Source organism: Sciurus carolinensis, chromosome 1 (assembly GCF_902686445.1).
Source record: "Sciurus carolinensis chromosome 1, mSciCar1.2, whole genome shotgun sequence".
NCBI classification, from domain to species: Eukaryota; Metazoa; Chordata; class Mammalia; order Rodentia; family Sciuridae; genus Sciurus; species Sciurus carolinensis.
In genome coordinates, this window is record NC_062213.1 from 41,323,629 (window position 1) to 41,347,018 (window position 23,390).

Here is a 23,390-nt window from a genome sequence, read left to right on the forward strand (position 1 = left end):
TTAAATAAACCTAACGATTACATGATAAATTTTAAATTACCTTAAATCTAAATTGTTTTTCAAAAAACATTATTGTCTCCAGGAAAATATTTTAAAAAATGTTTCTCTGGAACTAAATTTTATGGGCACATTTCAAACAAGATAAAAACTAAGTAAAATAATGGTAGGATGTTGATATGAAAAAAATATGCCTTGATTCCTGCACAACAAATAATAAACGAATACCAAGGTACATGGATTATAGAGCTAACTAAAGATCTTAGAGACATCAACAGAGCAGCGTTGCCAACTTAGACTAGGCAAAGATTTCTTAAAATGAACATAAAAATCAGTAGGGCAGCTTATGACCCAGCAGGCCCACTCCTAGCTGTACAATACCTCCAACAGGTGTGTGTATGTGTGTGTGTGCGCCTGCGTGTGATTTAACAAGGAGAAGGCTCGTAACAGAATATCCATAACATCCCCACCCTCCTCCCAAAAGGAAACAATTGGAACACCTGCTAATGGTAGAAAGAATAAATTGTTTTCCTGAATAGAACAAAACACCCCAGCAAGAATGAACAAACACAATACACAATAAATGTGAATAAATCTCATAAATGTAATGAAGAATGATAGAAACCATACACAAAATAATACACTGTACAATTCCATTTACATCAAGTGTAAAAGTCAGCAGGAAAGTGGTTCCCCTTGGTGAGGAGGGCTGGTGACAGGGAGGGAGCCCAAGGTGAGCTTCCCAGGGGTGGGCCATGCTATTTCCTGATGAGGGTCCTGGTTGGTCAGGCATGCTCAGCTTGCAGAAGTTTGTCTTATTATACACTCAGCATTTGTGCACTGAGAATATTACACTTCAATATATGAAGCCTAAAAAAAATTGTTCAACAGACTGAGATCTATGCACAGCGTGTAGTAATAAGCAAACCAAAATTGAACCAATCTTCTTGATAGTTAAAATAAAAATTCCCCATTACACCAGGAAAGCAGGGACTCTGACCTAAAATATCAGGGTGGCCCTTTGTACTGCCTGGTCCACTGAGCAGCTGTGGGTTGTCCCTTTGACTACATACAGACCCAGCCTAGTATGACCTCACTGTAGTCACAAACCGGGATAATGCCCCAGACTAACAGGTGGCCATGTAATGAACCCAAATGGATTGTTTCTAAGGGCAGGGGAAAAAAACAAAACATAAAGAAAAAATTCATGGTGCAATAGCAGGAACTTTTGATTTAAAATGTGGTGTAATCCCATTTGAGACAAGAGAGCATAATTAGTCAACTCTCTCATTGACCTCACGACAATTTTTTCAATAAGGTTGCAGTGTATTAAAAATGTCAAAATGTGTTCTAATGAACTTTTTCTCAGATAACACATAAAAGTTACTAAATCAAGGAAGCTATTATTTTATCCTTCAAACTTTCTTCACAATATCTGGAATTTTACAATTAAACTTCTTAATTTTTTTTTTTTTTTTTAATGACTCCATTCTCTAAAACAGAATTATTACCTACAATAAAGGTGGGAAAGATGGTTTTAAATGGTGGGAAACTAAATGTTATCCCATGGGATCAGGTCTTTGGCACAATACTATGGAAGAATAATTACATGTCATTTAGCTTATGAGATATTTTTAAAAAATATTCTTACAAATAAAAAAAAAATGGAGGCCACAGTGAGATAGCTTAACTTCAATACCTACTGATTTTAAACTAGGTAATAACAAAAAAAATTACTCCTCATTCATCAGCATTTTGAATGGACACATTCTTTCTAATTATGAGAACTTCTGCATACACTTAAAAAAATCATCATGCAGAAGGTTTCATTCAAAATAGTATCTTGCCAACATTTCTTACACAATTTCAAAAGACACCCCATAAAAACATACAAACTCACAAAACTTCTGAAAATGTGCTTTGGGTCAAGGTCAGGCACAAATGAACATTAATTATAATGAAGTTGGACCTGACTTAAGCAAACCAAAACAGACTACACTGAGCTGTAGTAAACTCGTTTCATGAATGATAATCACCTGGTAGAAGATAGGAAAATACACAGTTCCTTCACTGCCTCCCTTGCCAGATATGAAGCCCCTAGAGCAAAAACATGGCTTAGAGCCAACAGAGACACATGTGGGCACCTGTCTCCCCTCCTCTCATACTGCTCCCTGATGCAGCCAGAGCACTGACCAATTCTTTTCCCCTGACTTCCTTTCCACCGCCATTCCTTCCATAGGCAGTACAGAGTAAAAATGATTGGAAACAGCAGCAATCACAATAAGAGCCCAAACAAAATGGCTAGGAAGACAGAATGGGAGATCTGGTGCTCCGGGATTACCCAGCTTATTCATTGTGAGGCAGACATTAGCCCTGACTCCCAAAGGCTTTAGGAGTGGGGGAAGAACCCAGCTCGGCAGGGCAGAAATGCAGAGGGTGCAGGATTGCTGGGGTGAGGAATAAGACTGGCAAAGGCACAACCACCTGCAGGCCTGTCATCGGTCTGTGAGATGAGCTGGGTGAAAGCATGGGAGGATGGTGAGCAGCCCCAAGACAAGCCCTTACTCCACTCTTACGAAGACACTGGGTCCAAATGGATTCACGTGACTAAAAGATGCCTAAGATCAAAATATGGCAGAACGAGGTAGGAACTGCATTCTTATGAACTGAGCCCATGCAAGATACCAGAGACAAGGTCATCCACTTATCATTTCCTTCAACCATCTGATTGAGTTCTGCCTAAGTGCTGAAGATACAGAAATGAACAAAATGGAATTACATTCTGCTAGGGAAAGGGGAAAATAAACACACACACACAATATCAGGGCAGTCTTAAATGCTAGAAAGAAAATAAGACAGTGAAAGAGAACAAAGGGATGGCAGGGAGTGGATAGAAAATGAAGCTATTTTAGGTAGAAATGTCAGGGGGGTCTCTCCCAAAGGAGATGACATTTAAATAGAGACCTGCAGGCAAACAAAGTGAGTCCTGCAAAATCTGGGGGAAGAACATTCCAGGCAGCATAGAAACATATGTAAAAGCTCTGGGTGGGAACACATGACCTGTTTGAAGGCTGGCAAGAGGGCTGCTGTGACTGAAGCCGAGAGAGCAGTAAGGTAGAGAGTGGCTGGAGGGACGCCGGAGGCTGCAGAATCAAGTAGAAACTTGCAGACCATACGGGGAAGTTGGACTTTATTTTAACGATGATAAGAATCCAGTGGATGCCTAAAAATCATTGCTAGTACAGAGAAAGAGTGAAGGATGAAAGAAAGGCAGGCCAACTCAAAGAAATTAATTCATCAGCAATCAATTTGTAAGGGAAAATCAGTCTGTTTTCTCTGAAAATGTACAGTCACAGGAGAATGGTGTCCCCACCTCACAATGACAGGAAGCTGGATAGCCCACGACATCACAACTTTTTAAGTGTGGTTCAGAGATTCAACAAGATGGATTGAATTTCCAGGGGATGACAAGCCCCTCCAAAAATAGTTGGGGGCTGGGGAGATAGCTCAGCTGGTAGAGTGCTTGCCTCGCAAGCACAAGGTCCTGAGTTTGATCTCCAGTACCGCAAAAAAAAAAAAAAAAAAAAAAGTTGGGACCCAAGAACTGTTCTGCCTTTGGTGGAGACAGAAGGGAAAGGTGACAAAAGCAGAAAGGAAGAAAGCAATTGAAATGTTAACAAATTCTTAGACGGCAAAGGTGAGTGAGCATGAGAATTTAGAATTTCTGGAAACCCAAGGTAAGGGCACTAGGTACCCATTTTCTTGATCTTTGTCACAGGCCTCTACTTAGTGTTGTCAAGAAAGACTAGAAGCAGGGCATTAGCCCTGGGACAGCCTCCTCAGTGGTGCAGGGGTGCAGTAGGCCAAGGCTGCTGGAAGGCAGCCCACAAACATGCCTCTGGAATGTTCTCTCAAACCAAAACAGGTCCATCTCTCAGAAGGAGAAGCAGAAAACTGTCCTGTATGTCAGCTGCAGACAAAGGTCAATGGCCATGGGCAGAGGGGGAGGAAGTGGCACTCCTGTCCTGCATTGACACTGGGGGAATACATGAGTTTCCTGTCCTCTGGAGAAGAGCAGGAAGCCTGCTCATACCCAGAGTCCTGCACAGACAGAATGAGGAGTCGTACTGCACTGGAGAGGGGCAGGAAGGCAGGGAGGGGAGGGGAATGTTGAGGAAGCCCACCCTTGAGCTCAGGCATGCAGGGCTGACTAACACCAAGGGGCAGAGGACCAAGAAATCACACTGTCCCATCATGCTGAGTCATAGTGGAGCAGTGACAGTTTCCAGCCAGGGAAGGAGAGGAGCACAGAGATGTACCTTCTGCAGTACAGATGGAGAACCTGTTGAAAGTTAAGGATGAGGTCTATGCAGCATGCAGATTCTCCAGCCACCCAAACCCCAAAATAAAACAGAGTAGTACCAGCCTGTGAAGCATGTGAGCACCCAGAAATGAAACCCAAACCTAGCTCCACTCTGCATGGGCATTCAACTGCACCATGTTACAGGAGGTGTCCTCATGTGGGGACACAGCACTGGCTCTCTCAGGGCCTACTGTTTGTTCTCTTACATCCAACATCTAGCATCCAATAAAAATGATGAGATGCAAGAGAAGCAAAAAGTAAAACAATCCACTATCACAAAGCACAGGATTCAGCAGAACCAGACCCGAAATATCATCTAGATGTTTAAACTATTAGATAAGAACTTTTAAAAGACATGATTAATATATTAATGAATCTATGAAAAGATGGGGCATTTTATAAGATCTACCAAAACTACTAAAAAAGTCAAATGCAAATGCTAACAGTGAAAAATATAATGATTATAGGTGGACTTAATACCTGAGTGTAAAAGTTAAAATTTAAGATTTTATAAGAAAATAAAACCATATCTTCAGTGAGAAGTACAAGGCTTTTAAAATAAGATATGAGATTCAAAGCAGCAAGAGAAGATGCCCATATTCAATTATAATAAAATGTGGCCTCTATATTCATCAAGAGAAATCATGGAATGGGAGGAGTAGGTACCAATGGGAGAAAATATTTATAATATACATATAGCCAAAAAACATAGTTTGTATTCAAGAGGTAAATAATTCCTACTAATTGACAAGAAAAAGACAATCCAAAAGCAAGTGGACAAGAGATAAACAAGCATTTCATAAAAAAAAAGTATGAATTGACATCAAGCATTTGAAAGATAATCAATCTTATTATTGATCAGGAGTATATAAATCCAGTCCTCAATAAGACACATCTTTGCACATGATTGGAAAGAAGCTTAAAATCTGATACTATGAAGTCTTGGCAAAAATGCTGAGTAATAGGAATTCTCACCTCTTCTTGGTAGGAGTAGGAAATTAGTTGTATATTTCAGGAAAACAAAAGATAGACATATCCTTGTAAGGGTGAATATATGTGCATCCCACATCCAACAATTCTACTTTAGGTATAGAGGAATTCCAGGGTTTGAGTTCCAGAAGACATGTACCAAAAGATTCAGAAGCAATGAGGTAACAAACTGAAAATAGCCCCAAAATCTATCAATGGTAGAATGGATAAATTGTTGCTTAGGCATACAGTGGAATATTATAAAATAGTGAAAATGACATATAGTCCATATAAAAATTTAAATGAATCTAAAAACAGAAATCTGTAACAAAAAAGAAAAACAAAATTGAAAGAAGAAATAGAAAGACTTGATTTTATTACGTGAATTTCAATTAGACTGGCAATATAGTAAGGCATACAAAAAATGGTAAAGTCATGGAAAAAAAGTCAAGTGTATAACAGTAAATGAGAATTAGGGTTGTGTTTACATGCAACATGGGGTTGGTACAGAGAGGAGGAGATGCACAGGGAGGGACACACAGGGGCCTCTGAGGCAATGCTAGTGGTCTGTTTCTGAAACAGTGCGGAGAACATGTGGGATGCTTCCTTACTGTTCTCTGGATTGTACACTTTTGTATATGAGCTATTATTAAACACTCACAAGAATTATCAAAGACGTACCTTTGAAAGGCATGGGTCAGATTGTTTTATAAATGAGTTCGACCAAACATTTATCTCATTCTATTTCAATCGTTCTAAAACAAAAATATGGACAACATCTATAATTAGTTACAAAGGTATAATAACCTTAATACACAAAGACCTGACAGATACAATATTCCCCTTAAAAACCTATTAGGGATCAAATATAATTGTGCAAATTTGAAATAATTGTATCTAGCAGCTTATTAAAAGACACTTCAATATTATCTCTAGAGTCTCTGAATGCAATTAGAAGCTGTGTACATATCAGAATTACTAAGAAGGGCCCAGCACAGTGGCACACACCTATCATCCCAGTGGCTTGGGAGGCTGAGGCAGGAGGATGGAGAGTTCAAAACCAGCTACTTAGTGAGGGCCTAAGCAACTCAGCAAGACTCTGTTTCTAAATAAAAAATATGAGAAAGGTCTGGGATTGGCTTATCTCACTTAGCATGATAGAATCAACATGTATCCCATTTGTTTACAATAAAAATAAATAAAAAGAAAAGAAAAGAAAGGAAAGGTCTGGGGATGTGGCTTAGTGATTAAGCACCCCTGGGTTCAATCCCAGGCACCAATAAATAAGTAAATAAATAATACTAAGAAAGGGCCACTGTTGGGCCATACTTATCTTCTTGGCATGCCTACCTTTTAACATTCCTTGTGGAAATTTAAGTTGGAAAGGTACTTATCTAACCTGACCACATTCTTGTTGATCATTCACCAATAAACAGGATGTCCCTCTGACACTGAGTCATGCTTCACTCTACAAATATTTTGGTCAATCAAAACTCAGGAAGGCAACTCAGCATGTTTACTTTTTGCTTTTGTGAGGCATTGTTTTATTTGTAAATGCTTCATTCTCCTAGTCTTAATTTTATCGTGTGTATTTTAAATGATACTAGGAGGTGTATAAGAGCTACAAAGTTTGAGGCCTAATGTATTTCCAGACAGGAAATCCCCAAATTTTCAACAACAAAAAATGAGATTGAAAAATATGATCTCCGAAGGAGGAGCAAAAAGAAACTCACTATTTAGCCTTAGAGAAGTCTAATATGGGCTTCGGCTGAGACTGGCCCCTCTGTGGAGGATATGAACAGTAGAAGAAAATGTGACAGGAGCAGGGCTTCAGTTGCAGCCATGACCATTGGGGCCATGTAAGTGATCGAGAATTTTCTGATAAAGGCTGTTCTTTAAAAAAATTTTTAAAAATGGGTAGCAGGGGAAAGATTACGGAAAATTTCCATAAAAATTTCTTGGAGGCTTCTCACAGGTCTTAGATGGAAAATCAAAAGAGAAGGAATATATAAAACTTCAAGATTCCTTCTAATATAATATTCCAAGACAGTCCTCAAAAACTTGTAAAGAAATTGTCCTTTGAAAAGTCTCCAAAAACTCCACACCTTTTTCTGAGCACCTCTTTTTGTTACTAAGCATCTTCTCACATGCTAGATTCTAAGCACAGGTGGGCTAGAATTTCTTAAGAAATTGGTGTTTTCATGGTCCCTGTTGGAGACAAAGCCTTGGATTCCCCAGGGCAACAGCTGAATGTATTATGCTACTGTCTGGCACAGACAAAAGGGGGCGTGTTTGAACAAATATTCTCCTCCCCAGTGATTCAGACTAGGTGGTCCACAGAACAAAGCTAGGTCCCTGACACACAGGGTGTGTTCAGAGACATCTGTGCTGCTCTTGAATTGATTTCTTATCTTCAAGTATTTTTAGTGAAGCTGTTGGCTGCTAGTTTACGGGGTACAGGCTTCTTTTGCAGGAAAATGGGCCATCTGCGCACATGTGCATGCACCTCCACAGCTGTTCCTGAAAAGAGCTGCTTCCATTTCCAGACCATCCGCTCTGATTTGTGTAGGTCACTCAGATTGGATTCATAAAAGGAAGCTCATGCCTGTTCCTAGTTGAATTTTCTGAGCACATTACTGGACTGGTATCTGAGGCTAAAACAAGAAGGGTGTAATTTATCTGTGGCTCCTAAAAACCTTGGGCAGATAGGAAATGTGATTGCAGTGTACTTGGAAGAAATGGCTGAAACTGATTAAACATTGATTTGAGGATGGGGCATAGCAGAGAATGTCTATGGAAAGAAATCCTTGTGATGAAACAGAGGCAAAGGAATCATGGAGAAGAGAGGAGGACCATCTGTCAGGTAAAGAGAGAATACCAGACCTGAAGGCCTGGAGCAGAAGGTGGGCACTGAGACAGACGATCTCCAAGGACCCGTCAACGCTGGGATGCAATGATTCTAAAAGAAAAAGAAGGTTTTCCTGGGCCATTATTCAGTGGGAAGGAACTGCTAATGTTTTCCTATAAACATTAGTCTAGTATTGTTTTTCCAAGTTTCTACCATCATTATTTTTTTTCCGACTGGAACAAAAAAAAATTAATTTATTCTATATTAATTGTAATATTTATTTTTAAGAAATGCTACCATCCTAAAAGGAACATTTGATGACTTAAAATTTGCCTTCCTGAATAGGAGCCACGGGGCAGGTACCTGCTTCCATTGGAGCTTGGGGGAACCCTGTGAAAGGCACAGTAATTATGATCATTGACAACACCACACTTTGTGTCCTTTGATAATCTATGATGAACTATCATTTATGCATTCACATAAATATTCTCAGAGTTCTGTTTGCTATTTTCTGTCCATGAGCAGAAAGTTCTATAAATTTATCACCCACCTTGTGAAAGAGTATTTCCCTTTATCTGCCCTAAGATTACCTTCTCAGGTATGAAATACATAAAACCATGATGTGTAATCATTTTGAACTGAGGGATTCTTTTTTTTCTTTATCCCTTTTGCAGGCTGAAGATTGCTACCCACCCCATAACATCTTATGGTGTCATTTTGACAGCTCCCTCAGAAATTCCCTAAATTCTACTAGATTTTAGAGACATAGCAACCAAGACTAGGATATATAGATACCATGAACTTTTAGTACATTATGTGTAAACTATAGTAAACTTCATGACAGCTCCCAGAATTTATCTGTTTTCTTTAATTGCATAGAACATCATAAATAAAGAAATTTACAATGAATCTAGGTTCTATTTTTTTTAGGTTTCTATATGTTATTAAAGCTAGAATGACCTTAGGAGATTCTGGGTAACACTCTACTTTTACACAGAGAAGTGAAATGGTTTGCCTAAGTTGCCAGGGCTGCGAACAGAATGCAGAAATCCTGACCCCACAGCCCAGGGTTATTTCAATCATATCCCTCTGCCTGCTTCACAAAAGATGGTGCAGAACCTGCCTTTGATTGCTTTTCTTTAATGCACGACCTTTTACTTGACCATGCTAAAAATTATTCTGCCCCCTGATGCCGACACACATAAGGTAATGAGTGCTTTTAACAATTTATCCCTGTCAGCTTGACACAGGCAAGTTACTGAACACCTCTAAACTTCATTTCCCAATCTGTAAAGTGGGAGTAATAATCAGAACCTACTTTTAAAGTCTTACAACCTTAAATTTGTAAGAATTAAAAGAGATGACATGCTTACCACTGTCTTATTCCCTGGCACATGACATGAACTCTTTGAATGATTGCCATTGTTGATTATAGCCTAATTATCTTAAGACGACCTCAAACGTTGCAAAAATTCTCCCTAGGAAAGATTCACTAGGGTAGCTGCAGAGCTTAAGTAGATTTCATATTGTCTGCTTCAGCCAGCACTGGTTGAGGGTACTATGTGCTGCCAGTTTGAATTAGAGGGAATATCAATCACAAGCACATGTTATTTAGAAATGTGACAAATATTCTAAAAATGTTGTTTGGTGAGCCTAATTTAAAACACCATGAACTTACTCCATTTGAAAACATCCATTAGTCATGAAATAGCTAAGTTACATTTTTATTTCAACGATAGGGTGCAAAGGGTGAAAAAGTTACAGCTCAAACAATCTCATATGCACAGCCTTCTCTAAAGAACTTGGAGTTACTAGGTAACCAGGTAGCTCTGGGTTTGAACTGAAGCGTCCCATATACCTGGGGATGGTTTCATCCTGGCTTTGATGAATCTTATGAATGATTCTAGTCAACTGCATGAACAGAGTTGACAGAAATGGCCACACAGTAGCTCTCTCCCTAGGAGCTCCTTAAATCCAAGGACAGGGTGAAAAATAGAGCCTTAGAGAAAGCATTAAAAGTCTGGAATATTTCATGGAGCAATGAGAAGCATAAGCAGGGGACAAAAACACCTGCTGACACGCCATTAAAGCATACTCTGTTGAGAAGGGGTAGAGATGGTCAGAAATGGGGAGCAGATAAGGAAGGGTGAATCTCAACTTGCTATGCTATTATAGACAAAGGTTTAAGTGGAGAACTGTTTAAAGATCAAAGGACAAACTAAATGGTCGGTCATAGGAGCATGCTTTCCTGTGTTTTAACACTACATTCTAACAATTCATGACTGTTGATCCTCAGATGTTCCTTCAGCAAACCTGCAGTACATAGAGCATGTTTTAGCCTTGTGTTCGGCCCTCTTATTGCATCAAATACCATGTGCTTTAGAGACAAAAAGGCCAGGATTTGGAGTCTGCCTCCACCACTCACTAGGCACCTCAGCAGGCTGCCCCTGAGCTCTCTGACCTCCTATTTCAATGTGTCTAAAAATGGATATTAATGTCCCTCTACTGTGCCACTTCAACAGTGATTGCAAAGGCCCTAACGCACTGACTGGCACCCAGCACATGCTCTGTCCATCCAGTTTCCTAATCCATTTTAGAATGTAATTACATGTTTTATTGTTATTATAATGCCCAATTGATAAGATAAATGTTGTTACTAAAAGTGGCTCTCTGATGGTAACTCTCAAGCAGTTGGGGGTAGGGGCAGGAGTTACGGAATAAACTCCTCTGCTGATAGGGAGCTGAGGCCAGGACATAAGGTGGGCATTTTAAAAACAAAAAGGCTATTCTCTCTGATTCTGGGGAACTTCTACAGAGGGTTAGGAGACCATGCCTCCACCTCAGCTGAGACTCACCAGACTTCCTGATGGCACAGGCCTTTGTATCCCCTTTTCACATGCATCTCTCCCAAGGCCTGGAGTACAGTAGAGTCAACCCAAGTTAATTTGTTTGTTTAGTAATAAAATATGATCCAGAATTCAAGCTTGAATTTAGTCCCTTAAAGGAAACAATATCACTTTTTGTGATCAATGCACAATTAAAACACATTTCCCATTAATCACTTTGACCTTTACAATTTTAGAGGCATAAAAACATTAAAGAAGTTTACTTTCAACAACTGTGTAATGTAACTCATTTACTCTCAGTGATGAGTATAAACAATGAGCACATTTAAAAAAAATTAACCTTTATTGTGTACTTCAAAGGTCAGAACCATACAAAGCTACAGACAAGAAATTAAGGCCAGAAATAAAACAATGCTTAAAAGTTAATGATGAGACTTCTGGTCAACACAGTTCAGCAAATCTACACTGTTATGACTCCTCTGTTCCAAACACATGGCAATTAGGAATGATATATAAAAAGTGAAAACCAGAGGTTACGGTTTGGCTCCAAGAAGCAGATAAACATCTCTGTGGACTAGAAATGAATTAGAATCACAAGCAGGGAGTGGATGTAAAGCTAGGGTAGCTGCAGGGCTCCTGCAGCAGACGCTGGCATTGACTATGGGGTATTCTGCCCCTCAGGGAAAGAATATAAAATTGCTTTACTGGGGATAAGGGGACCTAAGCCAGGATAATTGTGTGAAGTCAAGCAAGGATATTGGGATTAGGAGAAGAGGCTGAAACAAACAACAAGAAAACATGGCAAGTGATAAAAATTTATAAAATGTTGGAGCCTGTTGAGGAGGAATGGATAAAGACGTGACTCAGCATCAGGCACTTGGTCAAGTCACCTGCTGGCTTAGAAACAGAATGGGCTAGCGCCAATATCACCATTAGCAAGGGCAACTGATATAAAATGTGGCTGTGGACTGGAAGTGGTGCAGACCAGGTGGAAGTGATAGCGAGCCTTCTAGAGGGAAAAATAATGAGCCTCAAGGGAGAGGAAATTCAACAAAAATGGAATTTAAAACATCCTATGCAAAATAAGTCAGCAAATCAAAATTCCAAAACACACTAAGAACTATAATGTTTAAAATACAAAGCAAGTCAATTTTAAAACAACAATAAAACGCAAAGGAAAATCACAAGAGAGGAAAAACGGACAAAAGGATTAAAAGACTAATAGAAAACAACTAACAAAATGACAATTGTAAATCCTTCCCTTATCCATAATTACAATAAGTGGATGTAATGGATGAAATTCTCCTATAAAAAGACATAGAGTAACTGAATGGATAAAACAAACAAATAAATAAAATTCAACCTAAGAAACTTACTTTAGATTTAAGGACATACATAGTCTAAAAGTGAAGGGATGAGAACAGATATTCCATGCAAATAGTAATCAAAGAGAAAATGAGTGTCTGTACTTTTATTAGGCAAAACAGATTTTGAGACAAAAATATCAGAAAAGACAAAGAAGAACATCTAAGGATAAAAGGGTCAGTCCACCAGGAAATTGTAACAATAATAAATATAAATTCATCTAACATCATAGCACCCAGATAAATAAAGAAAACACTGACAGATCTGAAGGGAGAAATAGGCAGCAATATAACAAAGGTAGGAGATTTCAATATCCCACTTCACTAATGCACAGAACATCCAGACAGAAGATAAATAAGGAGAGAAAGGATTTGAATAACACTACAGACCAACGGAACTAGATGGACATGTACAGAAATCCACCATTCTTCTCAAGTGCACACAGGTGTTTTCCAAAGTAGATCACATGCTAGGTCACAAAACAATTCTTAACAAATTTAAGATTGAAATCTTACCAAGTATCTTCTCTGACCACAATGAAACAAAACTAGAAATCCACAGCAAGAGGAAAACTGAGAAATTTATAACTATTCAAAAATGAAACACTCTTGAACAATCATTGTGTCAAAGAAGAAATCAAAAATGAAATTATAAAGTAGTCCAAGACAAAAAGAAAACACAATATATTAAAACTTGTGGGTCACAGCAAAAGCAGTACTACGATGGAAATACACAGAAAGGGATGCTTACAGTTAAGAAAGAAGGAAGAGCTCAAATAAACAATTTAACCTAATACCTCAGGGAATTAGTAAATGGAGAAAAACCAGTCCCAAAGTTAGCAGAAAGAAGGTCATAAGAATTAATAAGAACTAAACAAAATGGAAAAATAGAAAAAAAAAATCAGCAAAACTAAGAGCTTAATCTTTTATTTATTTATTTATTTATTTATTTATTTATTGGGGGGTGCACACTAGGGATTGAACTCGACCACTGAGTCACATTCCCAGCCCTATTTTGTATTTTATTTAGAGACAGGGTCTTACTGAGTTGCTTAGCACCTCGCTTTTGCTGAGGCTGGCTTTGAACTCATCATCCTCCTGCCTCAGCCTCCCAAGCAACTGGGATACCAGGCATTCGCCCACTGTGTCTGACTAGAGTTGGCATTTTAAATTTTTTTTCTAATTATATTTTTTATTTTTACAGACTGCATTTTGATTCATTATACACAAATGGGGTACATCTTTTCATTTCTATGGTTGTGTACAAGTTGGCATTTTTAATGAGGTATATATGATTGACAAACTCTTTACTAAACTAAAATTGGAAAAAAAAAAGAGAAAATTCAAATAAATAACATCCCCCCAAATGAACAAAGAAGTATCATAACTGATGACATCAATAAAAACTGTAAGAAATTTATGAACAATTCTACTTCAACAAACTGGATATGCTAGAAGTAATGGATAAAGTCCTAGAAATGGAAAACTTATAACTAGTAGAGAGACTGAATCAGTAATCAAAAACTTCCCTCTGAAGGATACCCCAGGACTAGGCATCTTCACTAGTGAACACTACCAATACTTAAAGACAAATTAATACCAATCCTTCTTAATCTCTCTGGAAAAACTGAAGAAGAAGGAATACTTCCAAACTCATTTTACGACGCCAGCATTACCCTATACCAAAGCCAGAGAAAGAAACCACAAGGAATGAAAACTACCTAATAAATATACATGCAAAAATCCCCAAATACTCACAAACTAAATCCAACAGCATATTAAAAGGATCATGTGCTATGACCAGCTTGAATTTATCCCTGGGATGTGATGGTTTAATACATAAAAAAATCCACTAATATGACATATAACATTAATAGAACAAAGGATAAAAACCACATGATAATCTCAATACAGAAAAATCATTTGACAAAATTCAACATCCTTTCATATTAAAGATATGCAATAAACAAGTAGAAAGAAATTATCCCAAGATGATGAAGACCAGATATTAAAAGCCCACAGTTAACATCATAACTCAACTGTAGAAAATTGAAAGTTTTTTCTCGAAGATTGGGAACAAGGTCAGAATGCTCACTTTCTCCACTTTTATTTAACATTGTTCTGGAAGTCTGAGACAGAGCACATATGCAAGAGTAAAATAAATGGCATCCAAGTTGGAAGGGAAGAAGTGAAACTGTCCTTATGTACAAATGACATAATTTTATATAGAGAAAATGCTAAAAACTCCATGAAAAACTTAGAACTAATAAATTCAGCAAAGTTGTAGGATACAAAATCAATATGCTAAAAAATCAGTAGTGTTCCTATAAACTAAAAATAAACTATATGAAGGATTTAGGCAAATAATCTCATTTATAATAGTGTCAAAAATAATAAAATACTTAGGAATAACCTTAACCAAAGAGTTTAAAAACTTGTATACTAACATCTACAAAACAGTGGTGAAAAAAATTAATCATGAACACAAATGGGAAGACATCCTTAATATTGTAAAAATGTTTAATATTGTAAAAATGTCTATAAGATCCCCAAAAATCTAAAGATTCAATGTAATTCCTATCTAAATTCTATGACACTCTTTACAAAAATAAAGAAGGCAATTCTAAAAGTCACAGGGAACCATGAAAGACCATGAATAGCCAAATCAAACTTAAGAAGTAACAAAACTAGAGGCATCACGTTTTGATTTTCAAAATATATTATAAAGCTACAGTCATCAAAACAATATAGCACTGGCATTAAGACATACAGATCAAGGGAACAGGAGAGAAATCCCAGAGATAAATGTACATATACGGTGTAATGGGTAATTTGTCAACTTGATTGGATTATGAGATGCCAATGATTAAGAGGCTTCTGGGTATGCCAATGAGAGCTGTCTAGGAATGATTGGAATGTGGGATAGTGAACTGAAGTGGAGCCCCTCCCTAAGCGTGGGCAGCACTGCCCAATAGGATGGTGGCCTGCATGGAATAAAAGTTGGAAGAACAAGGAAGTAGATACAGATGCAAGCTCGACTCTTCTTGAGTGGGTTATTGATTGCTGCTTTGATCATATGAGGACTCTCGTTTCTTCACTCTTCCAAAGCGAACTCTGCCAGTGATTCTCCAAGTAATTTCCAGAAACCTTGGTTTTGGGTTAGGGTAGTACTGTTGATCCTTCTTGTTCTGAGGCTTCTGCCTCTTAGACTGTGTAGCTACTTGTTCTTCCAGCTCTCCAGCCTGAAGATGGTCATTGTGGACAATTCAGCTTCTGGTTGTGTAAGTCAATCTAATAAATCCCCTTTTTATAATTATACTTCCTGTTGATTCTATTCCTTTAGAGAACCCTGACTAATACATATGGTCAACTACTTTCAACAAGGGTGCCAGGAGTACACAATTCTGGAACAGATATTCTATCAAATGGTTTGGGGCAAGCACAGGATAATCCCTGCAAAAGAATGAAACTGGATTTATTTTATACCATTCATGAATATCAACTCAAAATGGATTAAAGTCTTAAATATAAGATGAAAGTGTAAAATTCCTAGAAGAAAACAAAGGGAAAAATCTTCATGACATTGATTTTGGCAACGATTTCATGGATATGAAACCAAAACCATGTGAAACAAAAGCACAAATAAACAAGTGGGATTACATGAAATTGAAAAGTTTCTGCCAACAAAGGCATAGTTGACAGAGTAAAAAGGTGAAGAGGAAAAAAATAATCGCAAAGTATATATCTGATATGAGGTGAATCTTCAAAATATATAAAGAATTTTTTTTTTTTGTGGTGCTGGGAACTGAACACAGGGCCTTGTACTTGCAAGGCAAGCACTCTACCAACTGAGCTATATCCCCAGCCCTATAAAGAATTTTTATAACTCAGTACATAAAAAAATTATCACCCAGTTTTAAAGATGAGCTAAGGACTCAAAATAGACATTTTTCTGAAGAAAACATTGAAATGACTAACTGATCAAGGAAAAAAATGCTCAAGGTCACTAATTTTTAGGGAAATGCAAATCAAAACCACTATGCAATATTATTTCACATCTGTCAGGATGGCTGTTAGTTAAAAAAAAAAGACAACACACGTGTCAATGTCGAGAAACTACAAGTTTTGCACAATGTTCATGGGAATTGAAGCATGCAGTTGCTGTGGAAAGCAGGATGGAGGTATCTCAAAAAAACAAAACAAAACAAACAAAAACAGAACTCCCATATAATGCAGCAATTCTACTTCTGGGTGTTTATCCAGGATTTAAATAAAGATACTAAAGAGGTAGGAACACAACAAACCTTTTTGAGGACATTAAGTGAAATAAGCCTGTCACAGAAAGACAAGTACTGCATGATACCAGTTAGAGGAGGTGTTCAAACTAGTCAAATTTATAAAAATCAAAGGGTGGAACAGTGGCTGCCAGGAGCTGGAGGGAGGGGGACAAGGGGCTATGAACCAATAGTCAAAGTTTCAGTTAAGAAAGAATGAAGAATCTCTAGAGAGATGTTGAACCACATTGTATTTGTGGTCAACAATAATGTATTGTACACTTAAAATTTCTTAAGAGGGTAGATCTTGTGTTATATGTTCTCACCACAATAAAATAAAAAAATAAAATAAAACTGACAGCTAGAATGGAAACTCTACTCCAGATTAAATTAAGTTTATGAAAAGATTGCATACATTTTTGAAAATTAGGGTGATAAAAGGAATAAATATCTAGAAAAAAATAATTATCCTGACTCAAGAAGAAACTAAAAAACCTGAAAATATCAGTAAACATTAAGAAATTAAATCCCAAATAAAAAAGTGTGCTCTCCCTTCTTCACATACATATAAATCAACTAGACTCAAGAGGTTTGATGAGTGAGTTTATCCAATTTAAAGAATGATCATAAAGTTAAACCAGCTCACTTATCTTGATACTGTAACAAGACAGGGACAGCATAATAAAGTACATTTTAGACTAATCTTAGCTATGAACACAATGCAAAATTATTAAACATGCAGCAAAACTTCCTCCAATTCTAATAGATAAAATAAGAAAATAAACAGGCAAGGTTAAAAAGGGGGTTTATGATTCTAGTAAATCTATGTAATGTATTATCCTAAGGTAAATTCATAAATGTTGAAAAAGCAAATATAAAAAATAAATGAAAACTTATATTTGATCTAAAATGTGAAATATATATGTTAGTGGTTTTTATGAAAAATTAAAACCTACAATTCTGATTCTACTCATGAAGGGTTCTGCAGATTATGTGCTTGACATTTAGGAAGATCGGTTTTAACGTATTGTTTAAAGTTTAAAGAAGTGTGTTGAGCAGAAAATGATCACATTCAATCTGTTTACTCCTTCTGCTTCGTCACCCAAATCTAGAAAGCCTAACAACACTACAGTAGAACCACCGTTTATTTTTCTTAAACATGTAGTATTGTACTAATGGAGAAGTACCTGACAATCTAAAAAGAACAAAACAACAATAAAATAGAAATATGGAACTGTGTCCCAAATTTGTTATCCTGTACCAGATAAGAGCCCTGAAGCAGGAGGCTGCCCCAGCCCGCCCCTTAGGAAAGCGGGCTTAGGAATTCCCCTTTCCTGGAGTCCTAAGGGCTGTACCACTCATGGCAAGGGAAACCACCTCTGCCACCATGATTATAAATGCTCACACCAAAATCAGGGCCCAAGCCAACATAACATGGCAAATCAGATACAAGAGAAGTCTACCTCTAGCCTGACAATGCTCCAAGCCCACTCTACAGCAGTGATCTTCATTGAAAGGTGAAACCAGGGACACACATGGAGGACGAGAGGAGGGAGGGCACTTATGCACTTTCTAGAGGTCCTCTTGGTTCTCCTTTAAGCCTGATCTGTAGTGCAGTCTTAAAATTACAAGAACCATTAATTAGTATAATGCTAAAAATGACAATTGTGTATCTGACATCCATATGTCTTTATAGGCAGTAAACTGCTATTACCTTCTATCCAGATTCTTCTGTGTTCCCCAACTGTGTGTATGGGCGTGTTCTTAGGTACATTTAGAAGTGCTAGGCCAGCATAGCTCACTCTGACTTTAATTTGCCTAGCATTTCTCCAAAGTTTTATCCATGTATTCAGTAAGCATTTATCAAGCCACCAAGTGCCAGACACTATACTAAGTGCAGAGAATAGAGCAATAAACTTGATAGACAATACCCCTCCTCTTCTGAACTTGTGTTCTCATCAGAGGATAGGTAATGCAACTCTAGACAGTGACACATTCCACGAAAGCAAACAATGTGACCAACAGTGGCAGGAGACTCAGTGACCAACACAGTAAAGTTTGAATTGAGACCTGAGTGGTAAGAGTTGGTCCATGAAGATCTGGAAAGAAGGACTGAGCTACAAGGAGCAGCTAATGCAGGCCAATAGGTGAAAATGAGTTTGAGTGCAGAAGACTTTCACAACAGAGTAGTGAACCAGGAGTCCCATTTAGGAAATACTTCAGATGCCCGAAATACTGAATTAATTTAAATTTGGGAATTATGGATGGGTATGCCCACTTAGGAAATTAAAGAAATAATTAAACACTGACAAACATCCATCTGGAAATGCTGATGATACTTTCCATCCTAGTAGTGGAATGTGACAAATTAGAACTGGAGAAATAAGCCAGGAAAGATTCAATACAGCAAACTAAAACATGATCTTCTTAGAACTTGTTTTTCTATTCATATACAGTTATCAAATAATTTTATTTTAGAAATGAAAGTAATGCATACATCCAATTGTTAGAGAAGTACCTTAGGAGGGGAGCAAAAGGAAAGAATCTCTTTTGGAAAAAAAGAAAGAAAAAAACAACCTATACCAGGGAAACCTGTGAAAGGATGAGTGCTAGTGATGGAATGGAATGGAAGGGGAGGTCCGCGAAATGTCTTCTTGCACCGTTGACTGGAAGGGCAACATCACAGAAAGCAGCCCTGATAGGAACATCCTGTGTCACTGGTAGCATCCATTGGTTAGCAAGACCCAGCAATTCTGCAGTGCATGAAAGGAGCAGCCGCTGTTTAGGCAAGGTCGTCACCTAGAAGTCACATGAGCTGTCTACAATTCGGCACCAGTGTTGGGTAGAGAGAAAACCCAGGGAAATCTGAGGGCCAGCTGAGAGTGTGCAGGCTTTCCCTAAGCAAGGACGCAGTTTAGAGCCAGGGGAAACCAGTTTACAGAGAATTCACACCAGGCAGAAAGGATAAAAGGGGGAAGAGTGAACAAATTAACAAGGGGGGCTGTGTTTTAGTAAGAAATGGAGTTATCATACCTTCACAACAGCTAATCTTCCACAAATGTAGTATCTCTGATTTCAAATCTAACTCAATAAACGTGCTAAATTGGATATTAAAGCAAAAAAGTAACCATGCTGCTGGGTGCACTTTCATCTTTAAGGGAAAAAAAAATAATCAAATCTTTTATGGAATGGGGTATTCTGATGAAATCAATCTCCTGATTAGATAGATTAGATTTTTAAAATATACTTGTCAATCTTTCTTAAAGATTTCAGCTAAGATCAATAGGAAAAAAAAAAAAAAAAAGATGGTCCTGAAGCTCATCTGTGTATACATGTGCAAAATAATTAAGTTTATTACAAAAGATACCAATACCAAGACCATGTGTGCATTATAACAAGGGCAGAAACTTAACATGAGATAAACTTAAGTTTTGTATTTTCTCCCAACATCCTCATGCATTTCCCCATACTCACTTTGGAGACTGCTGTGCCTGGGCCCATAGTGACCCTTGCTGGGCTCCAGGAGGGTAGGTCCCATGGCCATCTTGTTCATCATCCAATCCCCAGAGCCTTAGAGCACTCAAGCTAGTTTCCCCCGAGCCCTCTCTTTCCTAGGACATTGGATACAGGAGGACAAACTTTCCATGAGCTTTAAGCAATCTAATTCTGTAACCTCTGGGGACACTGAGGAGAACTTCTCCACCCAGTGACAGGTTGATAAGCACCAGAATGTACAATGAGTCCCAAAGTCTAAAGCCACTGCTGAAAGTGAAGGGGAATTTTTTATACTCTGTAGGAAATACACTCCGTGAAAAGGAGAATTTGAGGTATTTCCCTACTACCATGCCACCGGAAGAATTTTTAAATTTGAAAGAGTAAATATGTGAACACTGTAACCTTTCAGAAACACAACTGTTTAAAAAGAGTACACTGGCAGGCTGCTCAAATATTCTAAAACAATGAGCAGCTTGACATTTTTCAAACAAATATTTTAAAACTCAGGTCCACATGTGCACTGGAAATTAATGCCATTTGTTCAACAATAATAGACTTGATTCATATCCACTCTCATATACTGGATTATATTTGCCGATTTCATTAAAGCTTCAAAAGGTTACAGATGGTTGACATATGAAGAACTCCACACTTCCAGAAGAGGGAATTTTTTTTTTTTTTTAACAAATTGTTCCTTTGAAAGAAATAATGGTAAAGCATAAAAATCTGTTCCTTTCTATCACTTATTTTATATTCCAACTTTTACTATATCAGAATACATTGATGAGGTGACAGAAGCTGGTGGTCACAAACAACTTGGGACTGAGCACAGAAGAGGTACCCCCTGGAACTCCAGAATTGCCTGGAGACCTGCAGCTCTGCAAGCCAAGGACACAGGAGGCAAAATGGGCCATAATGAGACCATAATTGGACCACCTTTGTACCTGTGGCTGATGAGCCACTAGCTGTTTCTATCAAGACAGGACTCTGGAATTCAGTACTAAGCAATACAAATGGTCTTTCTGTCATTTTAAAACACTCAACACAAACAAGCCAAAATCCTCAAAAGGGGAACCTCCTAGGACTACATAACTCCGGAGAGACTGAAGCCAGACTTTGAACACACTCTACAAAGCTATTTGAATCAGGAAAGAACTGTTAGATCACGCCAAAAACATGTTATGATCAATGTGGGTTAAATTAGAACTTCCACGGTCATGATAGTGATTTCCTCCATAAGATCTTTAACAGCAACTAAAGTACAAAACCTTCCAGCCTAAAAGGTTTAGTGACACAAATAACTATTATATTGTCAAATCCCGAATGACAATAAAAGTCTTGGAATTAACCCCAATATGCATTAGAGGATGAAGCTACTGTGTCTAGGTACAATTCTGGAAAAATTTTTTTTTAAAAGATCTGCACTTCTCATAATTGGTTGTGTTGTGTTCCTCTGATCCCTGCCTCCCATGAATTTACTTTCTTTATCTTTTGAAAATGGAAGTTTCTTCTGATTCATGATTTCCTCTAGGACTTCATTTCAATTTATATAAGCCAAGAAGGCCAGGATGTTATTTTCTTGCTGTTCAACACTAAACAAGTTACTTAACTCCCCTGTACCTTAATTCATTATCTATAAAAGGAGAATAATAATTCTTAAAGTACTGGCAATTCTGAGGATTAGCTGAATATATGAAACTCCTGTGGAGTAAGGCCTGACACATAGTAGTCGATTATAAATGATTTGTATTATTTTTGTTATTTTAGTTGTACCTATAGGTTGTATAGAGTCCACTCTGATATATAGGGGAATCTTTAAAATTCTTGACAATTTAATTCCAGTCCATTCACCTTTCCTAATTGAAATTCCAGCCCAGGACCATCTCTTACTTAACACTGGAGTGGTAGAGGACTTTTCAAAGGAAGAGGATCTGTGGAGGTCTGGAAGGTGGTGTTTGTTCCAGCTTTCTGTAATTCCACCGCTGGACCAGTGGGAGCCTCCTAGAAAGTCAGGTTTCCAGTAAAGAATGTACCTAAAGTACCCTCAGATGGAGTTCGAGCAGGTGAGAGAAAAGTACATCAAAGGAATTCCTGGCTCCAGGTCACATTCAAAGTCACTTTATTAAGCAGAGGCAAAGGGTCAAAGGGAAGGGATGACAAGGGGTAGTCCCTGGAACACCAGCAATCACATGCATCTTCCACACAAAGACCCAAGACCTACAGCATCAGAATCTGAGCGTGAGTCCCAGGAAGCAATGTTTTTGTTAGGCATCCAGGTGACTGCTGTGTGTGTTGAATCGCTAGAACTGCTCTCAAAATTTGACTCAAATTGTGGAACTGAGTCACAAACCTGTGCTATTGGTGATGGATCTTTTGTGTCAGCTTGATCTCTGATTCACCTCTTCTTATATGCCAAGGGTCCTTCTTTTTTTCCATTTGCTTGGTCCCTATACCGAACCCAGCCTCAAACAGAGAACTCAACTGTACAAATCATGCTGGGACCAAAGAAGGTGATAGGCAGAGCTGGTCACCCTGAGAACTTAGCTCTGAGAATGCTGCTGCCTCTGCAGGATTCCTGCCTTAACGTGACATTTGGCAAGATTATTGAGTTCCTGCTTATAAAACAACTGTGGGGCCTCAGGTCAAAACAGTGAGGTTTATAAAAAGCCAACATGACTCCTGCCTTATGGGGATGAAAGAAAGAAACCGAATATGGCAAAATATATCAAATACTCCTTTTTGTGATTTACTCATGAAATCAAGTTAAACAGTCTTTTAAAGGACAATGCTATTCAGGTTATGCTAGCAAGAATCGCCAAATTGTTTCTAAATTGTAAACCAGCATATACTCCTCTTAGTTATTTGGACTTTGCAAAATAAATTCATCTTCTCTAGGGAAAAGGTAAAGGAGAAAGGACATGGAAAAATATTCTTAAGCTTATATCACTTTAAAGAAATTCACTACTTCAGTAGTAGGAAAGCTAAGCAATTTCCTCTTTCAATGTTAATGGCCTCGTTTTCTATCAGTTCAGTTTTCCTGTATTTCTATATTTTCAAAAGAAAATGACCACATTTGGTGCACAGGTATGAGAAGAGGACCTTATAATGCATAATGTATGTAAAAGAATGGAAACGGTGCTTATTCCATTACTGTGAGGGACATAGAAAGATGTTATAAACTTTCACTGCAACGGTTTTAAAATCATAGTTCCAGTTATGACATCTCTAGTAGGG

The 23,390-nt window shown here is 37.9% G+C and overlaps 1 protein-coding gene across 3 annotated transcripts in view; it reads right to left on the reverse strand.

The window, feature by feature from the left end:
- Positions 1-23,390, reverse strand: part of Cpq (carboxypeptidase Q) — a 441,859-nt gene that overhangs the window by 166,898 nt on the left and 251,571 nt on the right. The window lies entirely within an intron of this gene.